Source organism: Empidonax traillii, unplaced genomic scaffold, assembly GCF_003031625.1.
Source record: "Empidonax traillii isolate 1590-97213 ecotype Southwest subspecies unplaced genomic scaffold, ASM303162v1 scaffold308:size980311, whole genome shotgun sequence".
Taxonomy (NCBI): domain Eukaryota; kingdom Metazoa; phylum Chordata; class Aves; order Passeriformes; family Tyrannidae; genus Empidonax; species Empidonax traillii.
In genome coordinates this window covers 765,988-780,202 of record NW_020955501.1, presented here as the reverse complement: position 1 = coordinate 780,202, position 14,215 = coordinate 765,988, and the positions used below count along the sequence as shown (strand labels likewise).

The 14,215-nt window shown below is 42.3% G+C and overlaps 1 protein-coding gene across 2 annotated transcripts in view; it reads right to left on the bottom strand.

Annotated features, from left to right (window-relative positions):
• The window catches only part of LOC114061036 (transmembrane protein 132D-like), a 226,833-nt gene that overhangs the window by 25,855 nt on the left and 186,763 nt on the right, over positions 1–14,215 (bottom strand). The window contains exon 1 of one of the 2 annotated variants that reach the window (XM_027891041.1): positions 11,872–12,010. The exons of the other annotated variant lie outside the window; for it this stretch is intronic. The gene's annotated coding sequence lies outside the window, so the exon portion shown is untranslated. Of the gene's footprint in view, positions 1–11,871; positions 12,011–14,215 lie in introns of those variants that run through there. 2 annotated transcript variants of the gene reach the window in all.

Sequence of the window (14,215 nt, the reverse complement as noted above, 5' to 3'; positions counted from 1 at the left end):
GATTACAGGATGTGTATAGTTCCTCCCTGGGCTCTTCTCTGCTGTGTCTCACCCAATCTCTGTGTGTGGATCTGAATATTTCACTGGGCAGAGACACAGCAGTGAAGAAGAGGATCCCAAATCCTTTTCTTGTGATTCGTTTGAATAGCAGGACTTCTGAACATAGAGAAATGGAAAATGAAGATGTGATATTTAGAATGGAACTATGACTACTGCAGTTCTCAGTGGAGAGTTATTCATACCTTTGGATTACAACAATTCCTTCATTGTATATCTTCTGACCAAATTTCTGAGCAAAGGTCATTTTCCAATGGATGGACCCATGAAAGCTTTTTTGTCTTTTGCACAACTTCTTAATACATCAGGTATTGCAAAAGCAAGTTTCCTTGTACTATATTATTATTCCTCATACAATTTTAGAGTTCATCTACCTTAAGCAAATCTGGCTGTTTCAGCTAAAAGTTGTGCAGCCTTAGGCATTTTTTATCAGATGAGCAGACGATCCTTTTTACACCTTGAGTTTCCGACTTTCATATCTTTCATTACATCAATCTCCCTTTCCTGATCTGTATTTATACCAATGCCCAATTCTATTACAACTCTCTCTTCTGCTCTCTCAAGTTCCTCTATTATCCTTTTTTTTGGGTCTGTAATATCATTTCAGTGGCTAACTCATAGGCTGTCACTTCACATTTAGGAACTGAAACTTGAATGTGCATTATTACTTTATTTTTATGAAACCCCATGATAACTAAAGCAGTGATTCAATTTCTACCAGGAGGCTTTTTGTTTGGTTTCCTATTTGCCCTCTAACCTCCATCCCTCCAAACAAACTTTTACATCTCTATTTACATATCGGGATCATTACAGTTCCTTTCATCTCCCTGTCTCTGTGTCTTCAGGAGATATAATGGATTCAGGCAGGAGTTTAATTAGAAACTGCTCTTTTCTGTATCTCAGGCCGCGTTTCACGTGAAAGGGTAAAATGTGCCTCTAACAGATGACAGACTTGATGTCAGGCCCCACAAGCCCTAGGTAAGTTTTAGTGGGACAGACAATTAGGCAGTGGGAGATCACAGTGCTGCCCCCATCCCCAGGAAAGCCAGCATTCATTTTACAGTGGTTTAGACCTTTGCAAGAAAAATCACCCTCAGCAGTTTGCCTTTGTTTTACAGTGGCGCCCGTGCAGGCACGATCAGATTGTTTTCAGCAAGGTCTTTCCTTGATTTCTTTCTTCAATAAGCAGGGAGTATCTCAGAGTTAACATCTCAGAGATACACTCTGGTCAGTCTGCTCTGGCCTCCTGCACTCCTGTCCTGCTATGAAGAGGAAGGAAAACATTATGAGGCTTTTCCACTTACAGATAAATGGACTGGTCAGTGCAGTGTCAGCTCCTAACAAAAGAGCCAAGCTGGGGCTGTTCTCAGGAAGAGAAAACATTCCAAACTCCAGAAAAGCCTGTCTGAGTGATGGTCTCATTATGATTCTATGATTAAAACTCGTTTAAATTTAGGGCAGCCCTGAAGCACCCATGAAATCTGCCACCAGCAAACTGGCCTGAATAGGGACTGGGTTCCAGAAGACATAAATTGTCTTTCTCAGTTCCAACCTGTGCATTGCAGATACCAGGTGGGGCTGAACAGAGAACTTTGCACCTGAAGGCTTTACAAAAGGAAAATGGAATGATGGCAGAGTAGTAAGTCTGAGGATTCTGCAGAGTTTTCTATAGTCACTACAGCTGGCTGGGTGATGAGAGCTTTTCTGCTTTGGGGTTGGTGGACTTCAACCTGCTCACTGCCAGACCTTGCCAGGGATGGTTCAGATTTCATCCTGATCATGCACTTAAACTGATCTCTTGAATTGTGTTATCCAGTGGAACCTGGAGTTGAGTGCTCAGCTCCCATTACACTACACAAGCTCAGTGCCCTTAAAGCACATTGAAAACCTCAGCCTTACAATCAAGATGTTTTTCTAATCCTTGACTGGATCCTTTCACTAAACAAAAAATAAGAGCCTGACATACCAGACAAAGCCAATTCTTACCAAATCTGGGGAAGCCATTGTAAAATAAGGGGCAGCTTATGGCTAAAGAAAGGATTAACGTTGTCTTGACATATTGTACCAACCTCTGCCAAAAGTACATGATTAGAGATAATTCTTTAAACCAGAAGTTTGTAAACAGCTGATCACTTCACCCTTGGCAGTGTGTAAACTCATCTTTTGCTGATGACTGAGTGGGAAAGAGACCAAGACCCTTCCACTGGGGATCCCTCCTCCATCACCACTAGAACAGATTATTTCTTCATTGTTTCCTGTGCTGTTGAGTTGGGGAAGTCCATTCCAAGCTAATGTGATTCTGGGATCATCATATTCATTCATATTCCCTAATAATTTCTTTTCTGCAGTTTTCCTGGCTTGAGCACACTTTATGACATTTTTAATGTCTCATTTTATCCACTCAGTTTTCTCAGAAACCCAACAACAACAAAACAACCAACCAGCCCGTGAAGAAAACTCTGATCAGTATTTAGCCTTGCTGGAGACCAGATGATAACTGTCAGATCTGGGTAGTGAAGCACAGGATGGGGTTAATCACACCTCCACACAGGTTTCCTGGCAGCCTGGGCTCCAAAGAAATGAGTATCAGTGAATGCTCTCCAGCTGAATCTGCTTAGAGAAGGGAGAGTGGAGATGAGATTAGACACACACATTGTTTAACCTGGGAACAAAGGGCAGAATCTGGAAAACTACTTGTCAAGGTGTCTTCAAAAATTAGCATAGTGCATACAACTGTACTGCCAGAGGGGCTGTTTCTTATCCCATCTGCAGGCCTGTGTGAAATCCTTGTGATGAAATTCTCAGCCCCAGGGAAACAGTGGCTTTCAAGATTTGTTACAAGCTTGAAACTCAGCTCAGCATCATCAAAATGTGTGAAGAACTTTCAAGGAAACACGGGCTGACTTATGGCCGTGTCTCTGAAACAACAGAAATTGGCTCTGGCTGATCTTTGCTTTCAGCACGAAGCTGATGCCAAACTATGCCATCCAGTGACGGTGAGAGCTGGGCTCAGACACAAACAATCTCCCAAGAAGGAACAGACTTTCTCTTCTCTTCATCAAATAAAGTGCAGAGCAATCCCATTAACTACACTGGGTTAACTCTGGATTTTCAGTGGCAGAAACGAGACCCAGTCATTAACAGAAATTATATTTGTGCCTGTGAGACAGGCCTTGCTTTTTTTCTTTTTTCTTCTTTTCTTTTTTTCTTTTAGTGACAGTCAAGTGCAAGTAAGATAATGCTCACAGACAATGCATAAAATGTAGTTTAGTCCCATCCATTGTGCCTTCAGATGCCTTGTCACCAGGGCAAATGATACTTTCCTTCATTACTGAAGTTTCACTTCTCCCTCTCTGGCTGTGAGTAGAATGAAATGGAGCATGTAATGGAACGTCATATTCATAGATTTCATTTTGCTATCAGCTCCAGGTCTGCACAAAAATCTCAAACACTACCATAGCCTTGCACATGCTCCCAAACGCTACAAGAACTTGCTGAAGGCACTCAAATCCCGAGGTCTAAAGGAGATGCCCTAGATTTACTCAAACAAAACCCATTTACAGCTGCAAAATAATTACCTGCTTGCAAATAATCACATTATTTTTAATAGTTATTATATGGAAGAGATTATATAAATTGGGAGAAAGTATCAACTTTCTGTAATACTCACCTGCTCTAAATACACAGTTACATTTTTAACTAAAATTGAAGAGCCATTAAAGCCACTTTTTGTAGGTGCTTAGGTTTCTAATTTGCAATTAAATTGATTGGATTTGAATGCCTAAATGGATTCAGAAATTGGGCTTAGCATCCAACAACAAAATGATGCTGCAAACTAAGGCTGAAACAGGAAAGTTGTTCAGCATTTCCATGGATAGCTGATGTGGGAAAAACAATTGCACTGGTGTATCCTCCAAACAAATACAACACCCGAGCCACAGTCTTGGAAAAGGCAACAGATCAGATCCTGTCACACGTGTAAAGCACGAGAACTGTCACAAAGGTCTGAATCTCACCTTGCCCAAGTCAATTCATTGAGCTTGTGGCCTGGTGTACAAAGTCCTTGCCCTTTAAGATTCAGGAAAAGAGGGTTACATGCTTGCCTCAAAAAAGGTCCTAGAAAGGAATGCAAAATGGTCCAGACAGGGAATAAAAGAGAAGGAATCTTCAGTCAGCCAACCTGCACAGACTCTGTTACATAAGAAGTCTGAAAATATTTCTAAATCCTTCCTCACTCAGTCACCAGTATTTTATCATGATAGTATTTTGTATGGGCTGTGATTAAGTTAAATTCAACAGCAGTGCTTCTTAAAGACTCCGTGCTCTGTCCTAGTTAGGGTTATGTACATTGTTAACAATCATAATGATAACGCTTATACGGAACATTTCACGTAAAGATCTCCAAGCATTTTTTTGAAGGATTTAGTATTAATGCTCTTTATCTGTCAGGGTAATTCAGAGCCCTTACACATCCCTTTGTATGTGTCTATGCTGAGACAGATCAAATAAAGGATGTGCCAGGGACCACAAGAGCACACCGATGTCACAGCTGAAAGCACGTGCCAGAGCCCACACTATCACCAGCACATTTCAGTGCAGCATCTCAAAGACCAGCCAATGCTCATTTAATTGTTATCCAGTCTTATTAAGGGAGAGATGAAAATCAAGTGTCACACACTGTATGCAGACTGAGCCCTTATTAGAACCTGTAATGCCTAAAATCCCATCCCAGGTTCAACCATTAGAACGCGCTTCCTTTCTTCATTACCAACAAAGAGAGAGCAAGACACCATTAAAAATGCAGGCTCATTATGCCCTTTCCCCCTCTAAGCCTTCCTAACACATGCAGGCCTCCCCTTTTCCTTCATATTTGTATGCCCAGAATAAGCCCCTTCTTCTTCCAATTGTCTCTGAGGACTCCAGGAGTCCGACAACTATTTCATAGCTGATATTCAGGATACTTCAGATCTGACCAACAGTTTCTGTACTATCTCCACACCATGAGCCTCATCCTCAGCTAACACTGATACAGTCCTCATAGAGCCATAGAATTTGAGCATATTTAAAGCAGCTGAAAATATCTTGTTACTTGTGTTTTTATTTTAGTAAGACCAATGCCTTCCACAGATAAGACAATATCTGGACAGTCTTGCAAATGATAAGCAAAAGCAAAGTCATTTAGTGGCTATGGTGTATCTGATATGTCCAGAAAAATCCCAAGCTGGCCTGAGAAGACAGTAATTTATATGGCATATTGCAGGTTTTTACTGCGTGGTAACAAAGCAACACAGAGTTTTGTGTCATGATCTGGAGGATGGCTCAGAGCAGGCACAGAGAGCTATAAATACCTCCTCTGCTCAAAGGAAGTGGAAGACGGTCACTAGAACTGAAAAACAGAGTTTTAAAGTTAAAGGGAACTTTTTAAAAGAAAAAAAAAATCACAATTTGTCATAATTACTGCAAGTTCCTGTTTTGGAGACAGGAGTTACTGGATGGTCTGAGCCCAGTTTGTATCATTTATATCAGTGTAACATCATTTGCACTGCTGGCTTAGCCTTCCTTGGTGGAAGGAAGAAGGGAACTCATCTGTTCCTTGCACTCTCACCATATTTTATCTAGAGATCAACCAATCCATTCTCACTGAGATGCTGGAGCACTTGTCAATATTCTGGGGTTCAGTTTTCCATGAGGTGGGGTTTTGAAAGCAGCTAAAAACCCTAAGACCACTAATCCCCCTTTGAAAGACAAGGGGATTTGGACATTGCCACACAGGTGTCTTCCACTGCACAAATCTGACCCTCAGAAATAGTTTGAGCCCCTTGGAAGAGCCTCATGATTGTTCCTGAGCATCTTCACTGGGGGGGGGGATTCACAGGCACAGGGCCGGGATGAGCCTTTCACATGGGTGGTATCAGCCTGATGATGTGGCAGCAGGGGAATGCCTGTGCAAAGCCCTGATCCCACATGTCATTTAATCAAATACTCAACAGAAAGAAGCACTCCTGGCCACCCTCTCACCCTCAGCCACCGATTCCCACTCCAGTGTCACTCCTTTCCCAGCGCTGGCACGAGCACCGCGAGCATCTGAAATGAGCTCAGTCAGGGAGCAGGGAGCTGAGCAGGCACACTCCTCATCCACCAAGAAAAGAAATGGATTCATTTTCACTCAGCTGCACTCACAGGCAGCAGAGACAGGGATGGCAGCTCCCTGCCGGTTTTGAACAGTCACAGAACTGCACGTTAGCAATTGTTTAACACATTAGGGACATTCATCAGGCCCCTGTGAGTTCAGCAGATGATTAAATTTGCTCACACAGGTCCCCTCTGACATTGCTGTTCAGATATTTTTTAGATTTTGCCTCTTTTTTTTTTTTATGAATGTAGATATAGTTCTTCCAATAAAGGAAGAGAAATACCCACAAAAAGAGATTATCATCCCTGGCTCTACAAGAATACATATTCTTTCCCTTGAAGCACAAAGGGACAGATTTCTGGTTGTCTTCTGGAGAATTTTGAAGAAGTCTCAATTCAGGAATTATTTCGAATTTTTCCATTTACGGAGAAGTTTTGTATCTTATAAACTTACAGCCTTTCATAAATACAAAGGAAGTGCAGTCAACAGCGACTGTGGCAGTCACACTGGGATTTTCAGTATGGATGATCACAAAAAAGGCAAATAATGCCACAGAAACCTTGTAACTTCTCAGGATTCGCATCAGAGTGATGAATTGGCAGAATATGAAAGAGACAAATCCAGCAAGTTCAACAGCTTTAGGTGAGTTTCAGACAGTTCCTGGGAGATGCAAGCCTGTTGTATCAGTTCTACATCCAGAATTCATCTTTGCCACAGCTGCTTTTCATACCAGAGATGGCTTAAAATTGTTCCTGCTCCCTTTAAAACCAACATCAACAGCACATGGACTGAACTCAACAGTTACTATTACAACCTTTAGTTTGATAGTGCATTTTTCTGAGTCTGCCCTGTCTCCTGATCACTAGAAGAAAGCAGAAGTAGTACTTTTTTTTCAAAGTTAACTTCATCCTGGGGTGAAAAGTTCACAGAGATTCCAACGTCAGGAATGCTGAAACTGAGGTGAAATGACAGAACATGATTTCATCATTTACTATCAAGAGGAAATGTTTAGACATTGCAGAAAATAAAAACATACGTTTTTACATTTTACATTTGCTGACAAAGTTTTTTTTCCAAGGGGGATCAAAATTTTTGGGGATGGAATAAGGCAGTTCTGCTGGGGAGAGAAATCACATCACATTGTGGAAAATCATCGCATGATCTTGATCTTCACCAAAGCCTCAAGGCAGAGATTTATTTTACCATTATTGGTTTAAACTTTAGAGATCACCAACCAACTGGGATTCTTCATAGTCTTGTTTTTCAATTTTTGTGTATCTTTGCAGTACCTCCATGTGGGGGCCCATGTCTTTGACCTGCAGCTGGAAGGGTTTTCCTTTCCAGCTGAAGATGTGTGTAATCAATGCATCCAAGAATGTGCTGTAAAAGGAGTATCAAATGGACTGCCACTGAAGTGCAGTGGTGAAATCTGCTGCACTGGAACTGCCAATGCTCAACTAAGGAGCAGATAAAACCCTGGACTCGATTATCTTCTCCCTTTGATTTTTTTACTTTGTCACTCCACTGACTTTAGAAGAATTCAACTTCTCCCTGAAGTGCTCCAGTGTAAGGAAGAAAAGGAACAGCTGTTAAAAGTTTAATGCTTTAAAACACTGTCTGCTTCAGGCTATTTTAAATGCTCTGGCACTTCAGGTTTTGCAAGGTCTGTCACTTGATTAAAAAGATGTTATTTTGCCACTGATAAAACCGCACTAAGTGTTATTGAAAGATTTATTAGTCTGCAGTAATATTTTACAAATTGCCAAGTGTGCTGTTATCCCCTCTAATACACTCCAAAGTGAACAGAGCAGAGCAGCTGCCAAGCCTTCCCTTGACCAGCACTGACTCCCTCTCACAGAGCTGTGGCTGCAGCAGTTGCTTTCCAGCTCTCCAGGATCCTGGTAAACAGCAAGGAGGGATAAACACTCCTGCTTCGCTTCTCACGCAAAGCCAGAGGGATGAGACCCTGCAGAGCACGAGCACAAACGCCAGGCGACCATCCCACAGCCAGAACTGGCTGTAGAGCCTTGGGAAAGGGGAATTCAGAGGGAGAGGCCAGGCTGTAACACCCTGCACAGCCTCCCAGGTTGTGTAAAGGATGCCAGAAGGAACATCCACCCTTCCTTCAGTTTTGCCCCAGCAGTTTGCTTGTTATGCAGGCACAAGCTCTCTGCCTCCCTCTGGCATCTGTGCCTCAGAGCCAAGAGCACAAGATGCTCTGGAAGGAAATAAGCTGAAGGTATTTTGTTGGAAAGCCACACAAATTTGGATACTGTGCAGGTTTTGAATGGAGTCCTCTATAAAACACACAGAACAATATAAAAAGGGGACAGGGAGACTGCATCCTGTTCCCAGTGTTGGCACCATTCACTGTGTGACTTCTGGCAAGTGGCTTCTGGACAGAGCTGAGAATGTACTGGAATTTTTAGTTAACTAATCAAACAAAATGAACCTGAAGGTGTTTTCATTTCAGGGCAACCAAAATGCAGATTTTCAATTAACTCATCAGACTGAAAACCCAGAGCACTGGGAAGCTTTGCTTTGGAGACTTCTAGGCTTTATTGAGCCTTGAAAAAAAAAATGACCATTTGGAAATGAAAACATCATTTCAAAATGAAAGATTAGAAGATGTTTATTTTCCCTTTTTCCTCATTCTTGACTTAAACAATCTTGAGAATTTGATCTATATTAACAAAAGACAAGAAAGTCTGCTCACCAATCTCTCTCTTTCCTATAAGGTCAGTAAGAGTTTTAATATCAGCTTCAGAACTTTATAGCACTTTGAAATCCTCACCTTAACTTTTCTGTGCCATTTGTAGAACAGAGCCTATAACATGCCTCCACTTTTTGGTGTGGTTATTCTGTCATGCTGGACCAAATATTTTCAGATAACCACTTGTCAATGAAGATATCATTTCAATAGACTACATTCTGTCCTAACTTATTCAACCAAGCTCAAGCAGGTGCAGCTTGGCAAAAAATGAGTCAGTGCAGAATTTGGTCCAGTTCTTTAAAGTTCTTTGAAGTCTCAGATGAAAGAAGTGATTAATAAATGTGAACCCTCAAACTAAAAGAAGAACGAGGTATCCTCATTCTGCAAGGAAAATGAGCTTAACCTCATCATTAATCAACACCAAAAAAACAGGAAGAAAAGCTAAGCCACAAAGACATAATCAATCTGTTAGATGCTACTTGACAGATGCATTGAAAAACAGCAACAATAAAGACCCAAAGAAATATAATCTTAATCTTTATATTTCAATGGGCATCTTAAGCAGATTTTTTTTCCCATTTTATATTCAGTACTCTAATTCCCAGAGAACAGAAACTCTAATTACAGTTGCTTGCTGAAGGCTGGCCAGTAATTATACCTCTTTCTCTTCATTAGATGCCTGTGAACGAGGCTGGGTCTGAAACAGAGCAGGTAAACTGGAAACTCGGAGACACGTTTTCAATTAAGAGCTCACTTTAAACTGGCAACTCATTTTAATGCTGCTGAAACCTGCCCTCCCTACTGCAGAGGAAGGAGCCCAGAATGTCCTGCTCTCTGGCTGGTGACAGCCTGGTTTGACAGACACACAAGCCTCTGTTGGTATATTCATGTTCTTTACATTTAATGGCAAATAAAGACTTTACTGCTGCAACAACCTCTTTGCCAGGGCTGGAGCTGAGCACAGTTTGCTTCAGGGTTATGTCAGAAAAAAAAACCCCCAAACCCATGTGCAACGAACAGGCCAAATGACTCTGATAAATTAGAACTTCAGAAAACAAAACTGATTTTTTAGAAACATCTTTCAAATGATGTATTTGCTTTCAAAACCTTTTTTCCAGTTCACAAAAAAAAAAAAAAGGTAGCTGTTGAGTTAGTGAGGTCTTAGTCCATTAACTTCCACAACACAAGGACCCTGAATAATTTCTTTCTGGTTTTAAATCTAGATTAAGTCCAACTGTTTGCTATATTTGGCAGATTTACCAGATCCAAAAGGGCTTCATAGAAGCGAGAAAAGAGAAAGAGATTTCTATTAATACAATCAGAAAATACCAACGTGGTGGCTCTCCAGAGGAACCCTGAGTGGATTCTAAATGGGAAACATAAAAAATGCTGGACTTTGAAATTTCTTGAGTTTATCTTGTATACAATAAATTATCATCCAGGAATTACTTGAAGCAACTCCAGTGAGTGTAAAACCTGCAGGTTTTGGGGGAAAAAAAAGTATCTTTAGAGACAGCTCAAGACAGATCACTTACGCCTCTACTCAGCTTTATTCTTCAATTACCCTGCTCCGAGTTGTCACTGTCTTGTTAACATGAAACCACTAATCTTGTAGGTATGTCTGAAACTCCCAGCAGTTTCCCATATGACAGTAACAGCCAAGTAGCTACGCTCACCTCTGCCTAGAAAGGCAAAAATTGTCCCCTAGGAAGAGCTTTTTTGAGGTAATGGGGCCCAGGGAGGCTCCGAGCTCTGTGAATCCAAATTAAAATGAACTTTACCAGGCAGAATGCTCAGCAATCCAGTCAGCTCTAGGCCAAGTCCTCAATAAGGGGCAGTTCACAGAAGTTAATGGGATAACAGTGATTTCCAGCAGCTGGAGGGGTGGCCTGAAGTATTTGCAATCGTTTTGTGACACGCCGGTTATCTTACAAAAAAATTCAGTTTTAACATTTATTTGTAGCCGTGTTTCTCATTTCCTCTTCTCAAGTGACTACCACAGGTGAGTTTGTGAGGAGGTAAAAGCTGCTGCAAACAAGCCAGCGTTTCTGTCACCCAGCTGGAATACTCTCCACCTCATCTCCCACCGTCACCACTGCTGACTGTGCCCTTCCACCATCAGCACCACATGTCAGTCATCAACCAGCAAGAGGGGAAATGCACAGGATTCCTTACAAGCTTTTTTTTTTAGTAGTAATATTGGTACCAGCTGAAAGCCTTCAAGAAGCACCAGTTTTCTCCAGGTTCCAGCCTGACCCTGTGACTTCAGTACTGAAAAGGCACTTAAAGGCATTTCTGCAAGATTTCACCTCACCACTGGTTAGGAAAGTCCACATTGAGTCACGACTGAGAGGAGCAGCTTATTATTGCCTGGCATTTATCTTTCAGGAAGTTTGGGCCACAGAGCTGTTGTACAGAGTAAATCCATTAGCCGAGTGTCTTATCCAGTAGTTTCCAGTCTATAACTGATAGCCAACATGCTGCCTGTGAGACACCCTGGTAGCAATTATGACCAAAGAAAATACCAAAATAATGGCGTTTGCAATAAACCAAGTAGTTATATATCCAATTACAGGATATTTAGAAGAGAAAAAAAACTTCATTCAGCTCCTGTTCCAGTGTGGCAAACCAACTTCAGAGGAATCACCTCCTTCTCCACAACACCAACCGTCAATATTCTGAACCTACACAGCCCATTTAATTGAAAAAGGTACAGTGAACTCTGAAAATACGTCAAAAGTGGGAAGTGTCTGACAATTCCAAGTATTTGACAAGCAGGATGGAAAATGTGTGATTTTGTGTTTGGTTTGTTGCTTCACTGAACCAATCTATACAGCAATGATAGCAATAACAAACTTCTCTGTTCCAGCAGCAGAACAGTTAGGAAGATGAAAGAACTTTTCCCATTAGAGAGCACCCCTGTTTTGCAGGGCCTCTGCCTTTGTGTAATGGAGCAGTGTGATCCTACCTTAATGACATCTTCATCTGATGATCTGCACTCCACAGATTCCAGGAGGTCAGTCACAGTCCCATCCTCTTCCACAGAAATCACTTTGACAGGGACAGCCACTGTTTTCCCAGTGAGAATAGCTGTATTCAGGATCTCTGCTTCCTAAGAGGAAAAAAAAAAAAAAAAAAAAAGGCCCTTTAATTAATATGTTTTGCTACTAATTCATTAACACCAGCTAGGTTCAGCTTTAATTCCTGATGGCTCTGCCAAGAACTGTTCCAAGTGGCAGCAGGCAGGAAAGACAAACTTACTCCCTTCAGTCCTGGAACCAAACTCCCAGTTCCGATTGGGGGCTGTTAAGTTTTTGTCATGCCCTAATTGCCATTTCATGGTGCTCATCAAGTGCCAAAGCCACCTGACACCCCAGGGATGACCCTGCACCACCCAAACAAGGCGCACCTTGCATTTAGCAGTGTTGAAATCTCCACCCTGAGGAGCTCACCGGTGATCTTGCTGATCACACAAAAATAGTGTCTTAGGTCTTGCTGGTTTAGCCAGAAAACCCTTTTCTGAAAGGTTTTCTACGAACACTGGAGTTCGACGACAGTGCTGGACAAATACAGTGCAATTGTTAGGGACTGGGGACAGTCAGAAATCTGCTTTGCCCCAGTCTCCCAGGTGATCTTTCACCGGTCCCTGCAGTGAGGAAGATTGTCTGCAATTTTCCTCAACTTTCAGCCCCCTACCATCCTGCACAGGGTCTCTGGCTGCACCTTTCTTGGGCGCTCAGGCTGGCCATGCCTTTGGAATCAACTCCAGCCTCAGAGGCAGGCTTCAGGCTGCCCTCAGGGATGCAATCTTGGCAAAGTCAGCGATGCACAGCCTGCAAAACAGTGAGACAGATAACATGTGGTTTTCCTTTGCTCTGCCTCCAAGGGAATCAGTCTGAGTGCCGTTGTTCAGGTCCTGCATAAACGGCTGTGTGGAATCAGACCCTCTTTGGGTTTTCTGGGACTTATCCCAGTTCCTGTTGGGTAAAAGGTGGGCAGATGCATACCCAAAACTCTTTCTTTACCTTTTCATGAGGCTGGTGCAAAACCATCCTCCCCCAGAAAGAGGAAGGTGCTGAGGAGGGCCTGGGCTCTTGGTGCCGTGCCCCGGGTCTGTGGAACGTCACTGTTGTGACGACTATTGCAAAATGCATTCCTTCTATCTGATTTATCACCTCTAATTTAAAAGTGCTGAGTTCTCATTATACGAAGAGGGTGAGACTAAACAGTGCTCTCTCCTACCTGGGTGTCACCTCAGTCTGGCACCACAGATATCCCTGATCTGTGCCAAGACGCTCAGAGCACAAATTGCTGCCCGAATCCTTCCACCCCTAATTGCAGGATCCTGCTCGTCCCTGGAAAGGTCTCTGAGCCTCTCAGAGCTGTGCCTGAGAACCATGAACCACCCCACAGAACAAGAGGCTCTTGATTTCAGCTGGCTCTTGTGCAATAAAGGCTTCCAAAGCCCCCCAAGTGCTAAATTCTCATTATCTAAATAGCTCACGCTATGAGCTCTGAGACTGACCTGATTTTACTTGTGGAAGACAACAAAGTTGGAACCCAGCTACCAGAAGACGATGATTGCTCCTATTGCCTCTTGGGCTAAAGAGCAGATTTCTCTCATCTGAAGGATTCAGATCAAAAAGACCTTTTCCTACTACTTAAAGAAACAGACACACTTAACTCGGACACAAAGCAATATTTAAAGAAAGAAAAAAAAACCCTTCCCAGTCACTTTGTAGCTGCTTTGCTAAAGTTGCCCCATCCTCACCATGATCTTTAGGGAAGGGAGAAAGAGGATTTCACAAAAAGAGAACTTGAGAAGAAAATCCTCTCCCTCCCTCAGCAGAAAAGCCCTTGAGATATTTTGAAATTAAAATTCACACAAAGGTGAGAATATCTGCCTGTACGGTAAGGCCTGTCTGTCTTGAGCCCACATTTGTTCTCAGGACAGAATATATTCTTAAGGCAACTGAGTTCTCAGATTTGCAATTAAGTTTCCAGGTTCTTTGATTTTATTTTTTTGATTTTTTTTTCCCCCACACCTGAGCTTTTGCAGCAAAGTTACTGCAGGCAGGTTATTTAGAAGCTTTTTCCACTTTCCTGCAGCTCCTCCACAGAGCTGCAAATGGGGGCAGCCTGACAGAACAAGTGCTATTAAGCATCCACTGTAATTACAGAATCCAGGTGTTTAGGTCCTGGTTTTGCAAACACTGAGGCCTGAATCTCATTTCACTGGGACTATTTGAGGCCACACCACCTACCTAGACCTGCTCCCCCAAGCAGGAAGAGCTTCCTCCCTCCAGTTGATC